The following is a 14,259-nucleotide window of genomic DNA, read 5'->3' as shown; positions in this document are numbered from 1 at the left end:
ACAAAATCAATAGCGGGAGCGGAGTTGTTCGGCTACAAGGTCTGAAAGTCCGACCATGGTTTGTAAAAAGCAATTAAGAAAAGGTTCGAATATCCAACCAAACATAATCAAAAGCGGGAGCAGAGCTGTTCCACTGCAAGTAGGTGTGAATGTCCAGCCATAATTACTCACAAACGGGGGAAGAAAAGGTAGTATTGCCAGACCATACATGATCAAAACAGGGAGCGGAGGTTCAGCTGCAAGGTGTGAATGTCTGACTATAGTTTGTAAAAAGCGGGTAAGACAAGGTGCGAATGCCCGACAATGTATGATCAAAAGAGAGAGCGGAGGTGTTCGGCTGCAAGGTCTGAATGTCCAACCATAATTTGTAAAAACCGGGTAAGAAAAGGCTCGAAAGCCCGACTATACATCATCAAAAGCGGGAGCGGAGGTGTTCAGCTGCAAGAAGGTGTGAATGTTCGACTAAAGTTTGTAAAAAGCTGTTAAGACAAGGAGCGATGTCCCGACATTGTATGATCAAAAGCGGGAGCGGCGGTGTCCAGCTGTGAGTAGGTGTGAATGTCCGACCATAATTGCTGAAAAATGTGTTAGAAAAGGTAAGAATACTGGACCATACATCATCAAAAGCGGGACAGGAGGTGTTCAGCTGCAAGAAGGTGTGAAAGTCCGACAATGGTTTGTAAAAAGCGGGTAATAAAAGGTTCGAATGCCCGAATATACATCATCAAAAGCGGAAGCGGAGGTGTTCGGATGCAAGAAGGTGTGAACGTCCAACCAAAGTTTGTAAAAAGCAGTGAAAAGCGAGAAAAAGCATTTCGTGAGTTCCGCATGATTTGGGATTTTGCTTATAAAATGCATTACTTCACTCAAACTATGTTAAAACTGATTTGTCCTTCATATTTACCATGTCTAGACATATTTAAACAAAAAAACAACGTTGTACTTTGCAGTAAAAGAAAGAGCAAATCTTAAGTTTCAGGAATCCGAGTATAAGCCTGCTTTCATGAGTTCTGCACGATTTCGGATTTTGCTATAAAATGAATTGCTTTGCTCAAACCAAGTTAAAACTGCTTTGTCCTTCCATATTCATCAATGTCTAGATCGACTTCAACAAAGAAAAACATTGGACTTTGCAGTAGAAGAAGTTGAAATCCATCTACACATTGATAAATATGAAGGACAAAGCAGTTCCCACTTGCCCATAAGAAAATAAGCTTATTCTCGGATTCCTGATCCTTCAGTGTTGCTCTTTCTTCTACTGCAAAATACAATGTTGTTCTTTGTTGAAGTCGATCTAGACATTGATAAATATGAAGGAAAAAGCAGTTTTAACTTGGTTTGAGTGAATGAATTAATTTTATACATAAAATCCGAAATCGTGCAGAACTCATGAAAATAAGCTTATTCTCGGATTCCTAAAACTTTTGATTGGCTCTTTCTTTTATTGCAAAGTACAACGGTGTTTTTTGTTTAAATCTATCGAGACATTGATAAATATGAAGGTAAAAGACGTTTTAACATAGTTTGAGTGAAGGAATTGATTTTATAGATAAAATCCCAAATCATGCAGAACTCCTCAAAAGGGGCGTATGGCTTAATCACAAGTGTGGCTCTTTCTCATTCGGGGTAGTATGAGGAAGTTTATGCTTGAAATATATGTAGAAATGGGTACATATGAAGGACAAAGCAGTGTTAACTTAGTTTGAGTGAAGGAATTCATTTTATACATAAAATCCCAAATCATGCAGAACGTATGAAAAGAAGCTTATTCTCGGATTCCTGATCCTTCAGTTTTGCTCTTTCTTCTACTGCAAAATACAATGTTGTTCTTTGTTGAAGTCGATCTAGACATTGATAAATATGAAGGAAAAAGCAGTTTTAACTTGGTTTGAGTGAATGAATTCATTTTATACATAAAATCCGAAATCGTGCAGAACTCATGAAAATAAGCTTATTCTCGGATTCCTAAAACTTTTGATGTGCTCTTTCTTTTATTGCAAAGTACAACGTTGTTTTTTTGTTTAAATCTATCGAGACATTGATAAATATGAAGGTAAAAGCCGTTTTAACATAGTTTGAGTGAAGGAATTCATTTTATAGATAAAATCCCAAATCATGCAGAACTCCTCAAAAGGGAGGTATGGCTTAATCACAAGTGTGGCTCTTTCTCATTCAGGGTAATATGAGGAAGTTTATGCTTGAAATATATGTAGAAATGGGTACATATGAAGGACAAAGCAGTGTTAACTTAGTTTGCGTGAAGAAATTCATTTTATACATAAAATCCGAAATCGTGCAGAACTCATGAAAATAAGCTTATTCTCGGATTCCTAAAACTTTTGATTTGCACTTTCTTTTACTGCAAAGTACAACGTTGTTTTTTGTTGAAATCTATCTAGACATTGATAAATACCAGCCAAAACTCTGCTGCCGCTTTTGATAATTTATGGTTGGGCATTCTTACCTTTTCTTACCCGCTTTTTACAAATTATGATCTTACATTCACACCTACTTGCAGTCGAACACCTTCTCATCCACTTATGATCATGTGCGGTTGGGCTTTCGCACCTTTTCTTACCCATTTTTCAGTAATAATAACCTTCTTGCAGCCGAAAACCTCCGCTCCTCTTTTGATCATACATTGTCGGGCATTCACACCTTGTCTTACCCGCTTTTTACAAACTTTAGTCGGACATTCAAACCTTCTTGCAGCTGAACCACCTCCGCTCCCTGTTTTGATCATATATGGTCTGGCAATAGTACCTTTTCTTACCCGTTTGTGAGTAATTATGGCTGGAAATTCACACCTTCTTGCAGCTGAACACCTCCTCTCCTGCTAATGATCATGTATGGTTTGATATTCGAAAATTTTATTTCATGTTTTAAAGCAATTATTAATGGACATTCACACCTACTTGCAGCCGAACACCACCTCTCCCGCTTTTGATGATGTATGGACAGGCATTCTTACCTTTTCTAACACATTTTTCAGCAATTATGGTTGGAGAATCACACCTACTCACAGCCGAACAACTCCGCTACCGCATTTGATGGTGTATAGTCGGGATTTCTCACCCTTTCTCATCAGCTTTTTGCAAATTATGATCTGACATTCACACCTACTTGCAGTCGAACACCTTCTCATCCACTTATGATCATGTGCGGTTGGGCTTTCGCACCTTTTCTTACCCATTTTTCAGTAATAATAACCTTCTTGCAGCCGAAAACCTCCGCTCCTCTTTTGATCATACATTGTCGGGCATTCACACCTTGTCTTACCCGCTTTTTACAAACTTTAGTCGGACATTCAAACCTTCTTGCAGCTGAACCACCTCCGCTCCCTGTTTTGATCATATATGGTCTGGCAATAGTACCTTTTCTTACCCGTTTGTGAGCAATTATGGCTGGAAATTCACACCTTCTTGCAGCTGAACACCTCCTCTCCTGCTAATGATCATGTATGGTTTGATATTCGAAAATTTTATTTCATGTTTTAAAGCAATTATTAATGGACATTCACACCTACTTGCAGCCGACCACCACCTCTCCCGCTTTTGATGATGTATGGACAGGCATTCTTACCTTTTCTAACACATTTTTCAGCAATTATGGTTGGAGAATCACACCTACTCACAGCCGAACAACTCCGCTACCGCATTTGATGGTGTATAGTCGGGATTTCTCACCCTTTCTCATCAGCTTTTTGCAAATTATGATCTGACATTCACACCTACTTGCAGTCGAACACCTTATCATCCGCTTTTGAATATGTTTGGTTAGATATTCGCACCTTTTCTTAACTGCTTTTTTACAAACTTTGGTCGGACGTTCACACCTTCTTGCAGCCGAACACCTACGCTTCCGGTTTTGATAGTGTATATTCGGGCATACGAACCTTTTCTTACCCGCTTTTTACCAACTATGGTCGGACATTCACACCGTCTTACAGCCGAACACCTCCGCTCCCTCTTTTGATGGTGTATGTTCGGGCATTCGAACCTTTTCTTACCCGCTTTTTACAAACCAGGATCGGACTTTCACACCTTTTAGTAGCCGAAAAACTCCGCTCCCGCTATTGATTGTGTACAGTCGGGTATTTTAACCTTTTCTTACCCGCTTTTTACCAACTATTGTCGGACATTCACACCGTCTTAGAGCGGAACACCTCCTCTCCCGCTTATGATCATGTACGGTTTGATGTTCGAAAATTTACTTTCTTGTTTTAAAGTAATTATTGATGGACATTCAAACCTTCTTTTTGATGGTGTATAGTCGGGCTTTCGAGCCTTTTCTTCCCGGTTTTTACAAACCATGGTCGGACTTTCACACCTTCTTGTAGCCGAACAACTCCGCTCCCGCTATTGATTGTGTACAGTCGGGTATTTTAACCTTTTCTTACCCGCTTTTTACCAACTATGGTCGGACATTCACACCGTCTTACAGCGGAACACCTCTGCTTTTGATGGTGTATAGTCGGGCATTCGAACCTTTTCTTACCCGCTTTTTACAAACTATGGTGGGACATTCAAACCTTCTTATATCCGAAAACCTCCGCTCTCTCTTTTGATCATACATTGTCGGACATTCGCACCTTTTCTTACCCGCTTTTTACAAACCATGGTCGGACTTTCACACCTTCTTGTAGCCGAACACATCCGCTCCCGCTATTGATTGTGTACAGTCGGGTATTTTAACCTTTTCTTACCCGCTTCTTACCAACTATGGTCGGACATTCACACCTTCGTACAGCGGAACACCTCCGCTCCCTCTTTTGATGGTGTATGTTCGGGTATTCAAACCTTTTCTTACCCGCTTTTTCCAAACTATGGTCGGCTATTCACAGCTTCCTCTCCACCATACTTGTATGGTTGGATATTCACACCCACTTGCATCCGAAGACCTCTGCCCCAAATTTTGTTGATATTTAGTATGACATTCGCACCTTACCCGCTTTTGGCAAACTATGGCCTTCTTGCAGCCAAACACCTCTGATCTCGCTTTTGATGATGTAAGGTTGGGCATTCAGACCTTGCTTCACCTGCTTTTCACCAAATATAGTCGGACATTCACACCTTCTTGCAGCCGAACACTTCCGCTCCACCTTTTAGTGTTCTATCACACCTTTTTTTCACCGCATTTTATACATTATGGTCGGAAATTTTCAACCACTCTCATCCGAAGACCTCTCCTCCCGCTTTCGTTAATATATTTGATGTATGGACCGGCATTTTTACCTTTTCTAACACATTTTTCAGCAATTATGGTCGGAGATTCACACCTACTCACAGCCGAACAACTCCGCTCCCGCATTTGATGATGTATAGTCGGGCATTCTCACCCTTTCTCATCAGCTTTTTGCAAATTATGATCTGACATTCACACCTACTTGCAGTCGAAAAGCTCTGCTCCCGCTTTTGATTATGTATGGTTGGATATTCGAACCTTTTCTTAACTGCTTTTTACATATTTTGGTTGGACGTTCACACCTTCTTGTAGCCGAACACTTCCACTCCTGCTTTTGATGATGTATGGTTGGGCATTCACACCTTTTTTTTGCCCATTTTTCAGGAATTATGGGTGGACATTCACACCTTGCAGCTGAACACCTCCTATCCCACTTATGATCATGTGTGGTTTGATTTTCGAAAAGTTTCTTTCATGTTTTCTAGCAATTATTGATGGACATGTAGACCTTCTTGCAGCTGAACACCTCCGCTCCCGCTTTTGATCATACATTGTCAGGCATTCGCACCTTGTCTTACCCACTTTTTACAAACTTTGGTCGAACAGTCACACCTACTTGCAGCCGAACACAACCTCTCTCGCTCAATGATAATGTATGGACCGGCATTCTTACCTTTTCTAACACATTTTTCAGCAATTATGGTCGGAGATTCACACCTACTCACAGCCGAACAACTCCGCTCCCGCATTTGATGGTGTATAGTCGGGCATTCTCACCCTTTCTCATCAGCTTTTTGCAAAATTATGATCTGACATTCACACCTACTTGCAGTCGAAAAGCTCTGCTCCAGCTTTTGATTATGTTTGGTTGGATATTCGAACCTTTTCTTAACTGCTTTTTTCAAACTTTGGTTGGACGTTCACACCTTCTTGTAGCCGAACACATGCACTCCTGCTTTTGATGATGTATGGTTGGGCATTCGCACCTTTTTTTTACCCATTTTTCAGGTATTATGGGTGGACATTCACACCTTCTTGCAGCTGAACACCTCCTCTCCCACTTATGATCATGTGTGGTTTGATTTTCGAAAATTTTCTTTCATGTTTTCTAGCAATTATTGATGGACATTTAGACCTTCTTGCAGCTGAACACCACCTCTCCCGATTTTGATGATGTATGGACTGGCATTTTTACCTTTTCTAACACATTTTTCAGCAATTATGGTTGGAGATTCACACCTACTCACAGCCGAACAACTCCGCTACCGCATTTGATGGTGTATAGTCGGGCATTCTCACCCTTTCTCATCAGCTTTTTGCAAATTATGATCTGACATTCACACCTACTTCCAGTCGAACAGCTCTGCTCCCACTTTTGATTATGTTTGGTTAGATATTCGAACCTTTTCTTAACTGCTTTTTACAAACTTTGGTCGGACGTTCACAATATCTTGCAGCCGAACACCTCCGCTTCCGCTCTTGATGGTGTATATTCGGGCATACGAACCTTTTCTTACCCGCTTTTTACAAACCAAGGTCGGACTTTCACACCTTCTCTTAGCTGAACAACTCCGCTCCCTCTTTTGATTGTGTACAGTCGGGTAATTTAACCTTTTATTACCCGCTTTTTACCATCTATGGTCGGACATTCACACCGTCTTACAGCGGAACACCTCCGCTCCCTCTTTTGATGATGTATGGTTAGGCATTCGTGCAGTTTGATATTCGAAAATTTTCTTTCATGTTTTCTAGCAATTATTGATGGACATTCAGACCGTCTTGCAGCTGAACACCTCCGCTCCCACTTTTGATGGTGTATAGTCGGGCTTTCGAGCCTTTTCTTCCCCGGTTTTTACAAATTATGGTTGGACATTCAGACCTTCTTGCAGCCGAAAACCTCCACTCCCTCTTTTGATCATACATTGTCGGGCATTCGCACCTTTTCTTACCCGCTTTTTACAAACCATGGTCGGACTTTCACACCTTTTAGTAGCCGAACAACTCCGCTCCCGCTATTGATTGTGTACAGTCGGGTATTTTAACCTTTTCTTACCCGCTTTTTACCAACTATGGTTGGACATTCACACCTTCTTACAGCAGAACACCTCCGCTCCCTGTTTTGATTATGTATGGTTTGACATTCGCACCTTCTCTCACCCGCCTTTTACTATGGTCGGCCATTCACAGCTTCCTCTCCACCATACTTGTATGGTGGGATATTCACACCCACTTCCATCCGAAGACCTCCGCCCCCACTTTTGTTGATATTTAGCCGGTCATTCGCACCTTACCCGCTTTTGGCAAACTATGGCCTTCTTGCAGCCGAACACCTCTGATCTCGCTTTTGATGATGTAAGGTTGGGCATTCAGACCTTGCTTCACCTGCTTTTCACCAAATATAGTCGGACATTCACACCTTCTTGCAGCCAAACGCTTCCGCTTTTAGTGTTCTATGAGGCATTCACATATTTTTTTTCACCGTATTTTATAGATTATGGTTGGAAATTCTCACCCACTCTCATCCGAAGACCTCTCCTCCCGCTTTTGTTAATATATAGTCGGGCATTCGAACCTTTTCTTACCCGCTTTTTACAAATTATGGTCGAACATTCACTCCTACTTGCAGCTGAATACTTCCGCTCCACCTTTTAGGTATGTATGGTTGGCATTTGCACCTCTTTTTATACTGATTGCTGAAGATTAAGTTGTTCTTTCTCAAACTACAAATTTTTTTTAATTGTTGAAACTTGATTTGAAGTGGATAAATAAGGAGGACAAACAGTTTTAAGTCAGGCTGATAGAAGGAATTAATTTTATAGCAAAATCTGTATTTCGTCATATGTCGAGAGATGCTTATTGCTGAAGAAGTTCTTTCTCATTCTACAAAGTACAACGTTGTTTATCGTTGAAACTTGATTAGACATGAATAAATATGAAGGACAAAGCAGTCTTAACTTGGTTTGAGTTAATGAATTCGTTTCATAGGAGAATCCGAATTCGTGCATAACTCATAAAATAGAGCTTATTTTCGGATTCCTGAAGAATGAGTCTGGTTCTTTCTCATAATACAAAGTTTGTTGTTTATTGTTGAAACTTCATCAGAAGTGAAGAAATAAATGAATGCCTATCAACAAATGTGGGATCTAAACTCTAGTGCTTCCTCTAAAATAATTTCCTTTCTCAATTTAGAAATGTGTGTGTGTAAGTCACAACACCCGTGACACCAAAACGGCTTTCTTTTCTCTACACTCTGCACTATGAGCACACACACCAAATCAGAAAGGCTTTTTTCTCTCTTTTCTACATTATGGACTGTGGGGACACAAAACCGCTCTCTCTCTTTTTTTTTTTTATCGTGTGCCAGGGCGTTGTCTCACGTATTAGATTATGCTTAAGATACGAATGGGTTTATCAGTCACATCAGAATCCATACATACTGATCCTCCCGTAATAAAATGGTCGGATCTTATCAAACACACTTTGTTTCTTGTGACAATCAAGTCAGCGAAACAGCGTATACACGTCAAGACACTGAATCAAGTTTGCCACAAGAACTCATAAGTTTGGCAGTATTGCTCTGCCGTCAGCAATCATACACCCATTTTATTTTCGTGAGACATGTGCAAGCACCTGTTCATCTACTGTTCTATCACTATGAATTAGTGATCTATTATCAATAAGGATACTTCTACAACTACTATCAAAGTATGTCCAGACTTCTTATGTTGTCAGTTGCTATATATGAATAAGTGGGTAGCTACTGACAAGCATTAAGCATGTCACACAGCCCAAACATATAACATTTCAGGACACACCACACAGTTAACAACCACAGTGAAGCGTGTCAAAGCCCAAACATGTAACATTCAACAGGACACTTACACAACACATTCAAATCAAACAGGCAGACAACATACAAGAACATATACCCCAGCCGGCATTGCTCCCTGCCTATTTTCGTACAGCACACTATGTGTGCGCACACCTTTATTCACAAACTCTTCAACTTATACTCTTTTACCGAAGCTGCTACAACTCGATTGGCCGAATACCCTTTGATCCTATTTCGGTGAATTTGACATCTGCCTTACATATAACAGATTAGCGGTTTAGCAGTTTTAATTTAGTTTGAGTGAAGGAATTCATTTTATAGCAAAATCCGAAATCGTGAAGAACTCATGAAAGTAAGCTTATTCTCGGATTCCTGAAACTTTAGATTTGCTCTTTCTTTTACTGCAAAGTACAACGTTGTTTTTTTTGTTTAAATCTTTCTAGACATGGTAAATATTAAGGACAAAGCAGTTTTCACATAGTTTGAGTGAAGGAATTCATTTTATAGATAAAATCCCAAGAGTCTGCTGAGAAAAGAGAGTGAATGCGAAGTAGACTTTAACACGGCTATGGGAGTGAGCCGAGTGTGGGCTAACCGGCAAGCGTCTCAACCAAGCAAAGCTCACCATGGGGAAGGTGGCTATACCAACTAGCCTGATGCCCTGCTCCCGCAGTGACGGATAATCGTACTCTGGTTTCTCTTCATAACATACAAGTCTTTCGCCTTTTACTAAAGACTTCCGTGGAGAGCAGCACTAATGAGTTGTTTCTATTATTGGCAGGCTTTACCTTTGCGGGTGAAGCCCTTTCTGTCTGTGCAAAAGAAATCTTGCTACTTTGCAGAGTGACTTCTCTGAGTAGAGTCGCCTTACTTGTTGCGACTGTGCCGATGTTCGAAGCTGGAGTGCAAAGTTGTTGCTTGAATGGTGCTTGCTGGAGCATGCGGGAGTGCAAAGTTATACCATTTAAAAGGGCTGAAGAGTGCTCAGTGCAGCGGGTGGGCGGAGGTGCAACGTGACACTCTGGCCACCTATGGCCATAAAAAGAACACTGCTACAAGTGCGCATTGTGCCAGCAAGGGCCCTCGGACCTGAAACAGTGGACAGTTATCGCTTCTCGGCCTTTTGGCTAAGATCAAGTGTAGTATCTGTTCTTATCAGTTTAATATGTCCTCTATACGAGGACAACATATTAAATGGATTTTTAAGAATAGGAGTTGAAAAAGAAGCTTGCTCCGTTCACTCCAAGCCTCGACCCGGTACTGCAGTGCCGCTGGGAACGGTGCGCTCTCCTCTGCTCTTGTGAAAAAGCAAACAGCGGTGCAGGATGGAAGTTTCAGGGAGCCCAAGATGAAACTTTCTTTTAATCTGCTGAGAAAAGAGAGTGAATGCGAAGTGGACTTTAACACGGCTCTGGGAGCGAGCCGAGTGCGGGCTAACCGGGAGAATTGCTTGAAAGAAACGCGACACCGAATGAGTGGTCAGAACAAAGCCTCAATACGGTGTTCCCGTGGTGTTTGTGGCTGCCTTGTCTTTTGCACAGAGTAAAAGACAAGGCAGCCATCGAATAGATTGTTTCTACTTGGTCAGCCGAGGAGCGGGGGGGGGGGGGGGGGGGGGGGCAAGCGTCTCAACCAAGCAAAGCTCACCAAGTAGGAACAATCGGGCCCTTTTCGATGGCTGCAACACCTGAAAGAGATATTGATGCGAGACCCGATCAAATGCTTTTTCAAAGTCTAAATTTAAGATGACAAGCCGGGTGTTTCTGTCTCTAGCGTAATCAATGATGTCTCGAATCAGTACGAGGCTGTCGGTGAGTTGTCTCCCTGAGATGGCACAAGTTTGGTCTGGGTGAATTACCTCCTCTAAAACAGAGGACATCCGTGTCGCTAAAACCTTGCTAAAAAGTTTACAGTCAAAGTTTAAAAGTGTGATGGGCCTCCAATTCTTTAGGTCAGTCTTATCATTTTTTTTATAAAGTAGAGTCACTATTCCCACTCTAAAACTGTCAGGCAGTCGGTCGAGTTTTTCAAAATCTTTAAAAACATCTAAAATGTCTGATGATAAAAGGTCCCAATAGGTCAGATAGAATTCTGCAGGAAGCCCGTCTAAACCCGGAGCTCGACTTCTCTTAAAACCTGTTAGGCATTTTTTTAACTCTAAAGCAGTAAAATTCTGTGTCAAGTGTGCATTCTCTTTTACGGTTTTGTCAACGAATTTTAAGATTTCTGCCGATGTTTCCAAGTGCACTGGTTTCTCTTTGTACATGTTACTATAAAAGGTATGTACAGTTTCAATCATCTCTTGTGTGGATTTTGTTAAAAACCCATCTTCTCTTTTTAGATTTTGAATACACTCCTTTTTATTTATAACTTTCTTTATTTTTCACCTTCCTCAATTTCCTGCTCCCTGCTTCTTACAAAAATTCCTTTACTCTTTATTTCTGCTGAAACTGACATTTCCTTTTTGACATCTTTGATTTCTTCTTTAAAGTCTATGCCACACTGATTTAGTTTAAAGTAGCGCTGTAAGCGTTTATGTAGTCCCATCATACATCTATTCTCTTTCCTTTTTTTACGTTTACCTTGCTGTTTAAAAAAAGTCTGGGTCGTTTCCTTCACCATTTCCCACCATTGTGCATGTGTTTCGTAGAGGTCTTGAAGGGTCTGCCACTCTTTATAACATTCCCTGTACTGACTGACTATGATTTCATCCTCCAACAGGGAACAGTTGAGTTTCCACAGACCACTTCCTACCGTCACACCAGAAGGGGGTGAAAGGGTGCAGGAGAGCATAAGGTGGTCTGAAAAGAAAACAGGGGTTAATCTAACATCAGTGGGTGGGCAATCTCTAGTAAAGAAATAATCAATGCGAGAGGCTCTGGTGCCATCATGACTAAACCAGGTGAAGCCCTCCTCTCTGGGATGCATGGTTTTAAAACAGTCAGTAAGCTTAAAATCCCTGCATATGCCCTGAAGTAAAATCGAAGTCTTATCCACTTTAAAATCTACCCCTGCTCTTTTTCTATCTTTCCTGCTCAAGATACAGTTAAAATCCCCTCCTACAACTAAAGGTACTTGCCCTAGCATGTAAAGCTGTATATCTTCTAAAAGGTCATACCTTTCATTTTTTCCATTGAAACCATAAATATTTAAGAGGTTAAAGTCTTGCCCCATAAAATTCAAGTGTGCTAAAAGTGCCCGTCCGTCTCTCACCACTGTGCTACCTTTCACCATAACATGCGGATTTTTAATTAGAATGGCCACACCATCATTTTTATTTTGATTTGAGCCACTCCATATCGATAAATGGGGCCACATTTCCTCCCATTGTCTATGGTTTTTTAAAAAAGGTAGTCCACATTCTTGTATTAAAAACACATCTGATTTTATGGAGTCTAAGAAGGATAAAATACTCTGGGCTCTTGTCTTTGATTTCACACTTCTCACATTTAGTGTTGAGAAGGTGAGAACCATTAAAAGCATAAAGGAAAGTAGGTATGTCATTTTCGTTTTTCTAAGTTATCAAAACAAATTACACACAGGTTATTTCTTGGGAAACTAGCTCTTCCTTCATTTCTTTAGGTGAAAAGTGAGTAGGGTGATCTATATTTCCTTTTCGGACTCTCGGTGTTGGCCTCTGACGCAATGTTGCATTTAACTTTGAGTCCCTGGGGGTTGATTGCAGAGCTGAAGTTAAAAAGGAGACCTCATTTGGTGAGTCGGAGGGGAAGACTCTAGGTTCTTCCACTGAAGAACTGTCTGAAAGGGACCTAACCCTTCCCCTCTTCTCTGATACAACTGGGGAATCAGAGGCTCAGATGCCGTCCTCTTTGGCTGTTGACCTTCGGGGAGGTGAGTATCTTCACTAGACTCACCTGTCTGCTCTTCCTCCTCATTTAGCGTAGCTCCACCCTCTGCCTGTGAATTCTCACAGACTTCAACACTGAGTGGTGAGGCCTCTACAGACCCCTCCCCTTTTTGCTCCTCACTTCCAATCCAAGCTTTTGGCGGGAAGTTTGAATTTATTGGGTCAACCTCTTCACTTTGTTCACCAACTGCCACTTTTGGTCCTTCTCTTTGTTGGCTTGACTGTGGCTTTACCGTCTTTAATTTGTTGGCAAAAGATTTAGGGCAATCTCTGAAGAGGTGATTTAATTCTCCACAGAGATTACATTTCCTGCCATTTGGACACTCTCCAAAAGTTTGCCCAATTTCTCTGCTCTTCCCACATAACACCTTGGTACAAGCCTCAACCAGGTGCCCATGCTCACCACACTTGCGGCAGAACTTGGGCTGCCCCTGGTAGTGGATGTAACCTCGGTTTTCAAGGTGGCCAGAGTGTCGCCCACCCGCTGCACTGAGCACTGAGCACTTCAGCCCTTTTAAATGGTATAACTTTGCACTCCCGCATGCTCCAGCAAGCACCATTCAAGCAACAACTTTGCACTCCAGCTTCGAACATCGGCACAGTCGCAACAAGTAAGGCGACTCTACTCAGAGAAGTCACTCTGCACAGTAAGAAGATTTCTTTTGCACAGACATAAAGGGCTTCACCCGCAAAGGTAAAGCCTGCCAAAAATAGAAACAACTCATTAGTGCTGCTCTCCACAGAAATCTTTAGTAAAAGGCGAAAGACTTGTACGTTATGAAGAGAAACCAGAGTACGATTATCCGTCACTGCGGGAGCAGGGCATCAGGCTAGTTGGCATAGCCACCTTCCCCATGGTGAGCTTTGCTTGGTTGAGACGCTTGCTCCCCCCCCCCCCCTTGCTCCTCGGCTGACCAACTAGGAACAATCGGGCCCTATTCGATGGCTGCCTTGTCTTTTACTCTGTGCAAAAGACAAGGCAGCAACAAAAACACCACGAGAATCCCGTATTGAGGCTTTGTTCTGATCGCTCATTCGGTGTCGCGTTTCTTTCAAGCAATTCTCCCGGTTAGCCCACACTCGGCTCGCTCCCATAGCCGTGTTAAAGTCTACTTCGCATTCACTCTCTTTTCTCAGCAGACTCTTGGGATTTTATCTATAAAATGAATTCCTTCACTCAAACTATGTGAAAACTGCTTTGTCCTTAATATTTACCATGTCTAGAAAGATTTAAACAAAAAAAACAACGTTGTACTTTGCAGTAAAAGAAAGAGCAAATCTAAAGTTTCAGGAATCCGAGAATAAGCTTACTTTCATGAGTTCTTCACGATTTCGGATTTTGCTATAAAATGAATTCCTTCACTCAAACTAAATT

At 41.5% G+C, this 14,259-nt stretch overlaps 3 non-coding genes across 3 annotated transcripts; 2 read left to right on the top strand and 1 right to left on the bottom strand.

Annotated features, from left to right (window-relative positions):
- The first annotated feature begins 9,701 nt into the window (after positions 1-9,701).
- LOC140310574 (U5 spliceosomal RNA) lies at positions 9,702-9,815 on the top strand. The gene has a single exon (XR_011916630.1). It is a non-coding gene; the product is annotated as a U5 spliceosomal RNA (small nuclear RNA).
- Positions 9,816-10,123: 308 nt separating this feature from the next.
- On the top strand, positions 10,124-10,307 carry LOC140310437 (U2 spliceosomal RNA). The gene has a single exon (XR_011916509.1). It is a non-coding gene; the product is annotated as a U2 spliceosomal RNA (small nuclear RNA).
- Positions 10,308-13,567: 3,260 nt separating this feature from the next.
- Positions 13,568-13,681, bottom strand: LOC140310665 (U5 spliceosomal RNA). The gene has a single exon (XR_011916714.1). It is a non-coding gene; the product is annotated as a U5 spliceosomal RNA (small nuclear RNA).
- Positions 13,682-14,259: the final 578 nt, after the last annotated feature.

Source organism: Leuresthes tenuis, unplaced genomic scaffold, assembly GCF_036924035.1.
Source record: "Leuresthes tenuis unplaced genomic scaffold, fLeuTen1.0.hap1 SCAF_6, whole genome shotgun sequence".
NCBI lineage: Eukaryota > Metazoa > Chordata > Actinopteri > Atheriniformes > Atherinopsidae > Leuresthes > Leuresthes tenuis.
Note: the sequence above shows the minus strand (reverse complement) of the source record. Positions and strands in the feature narration are given on the sequence as shown.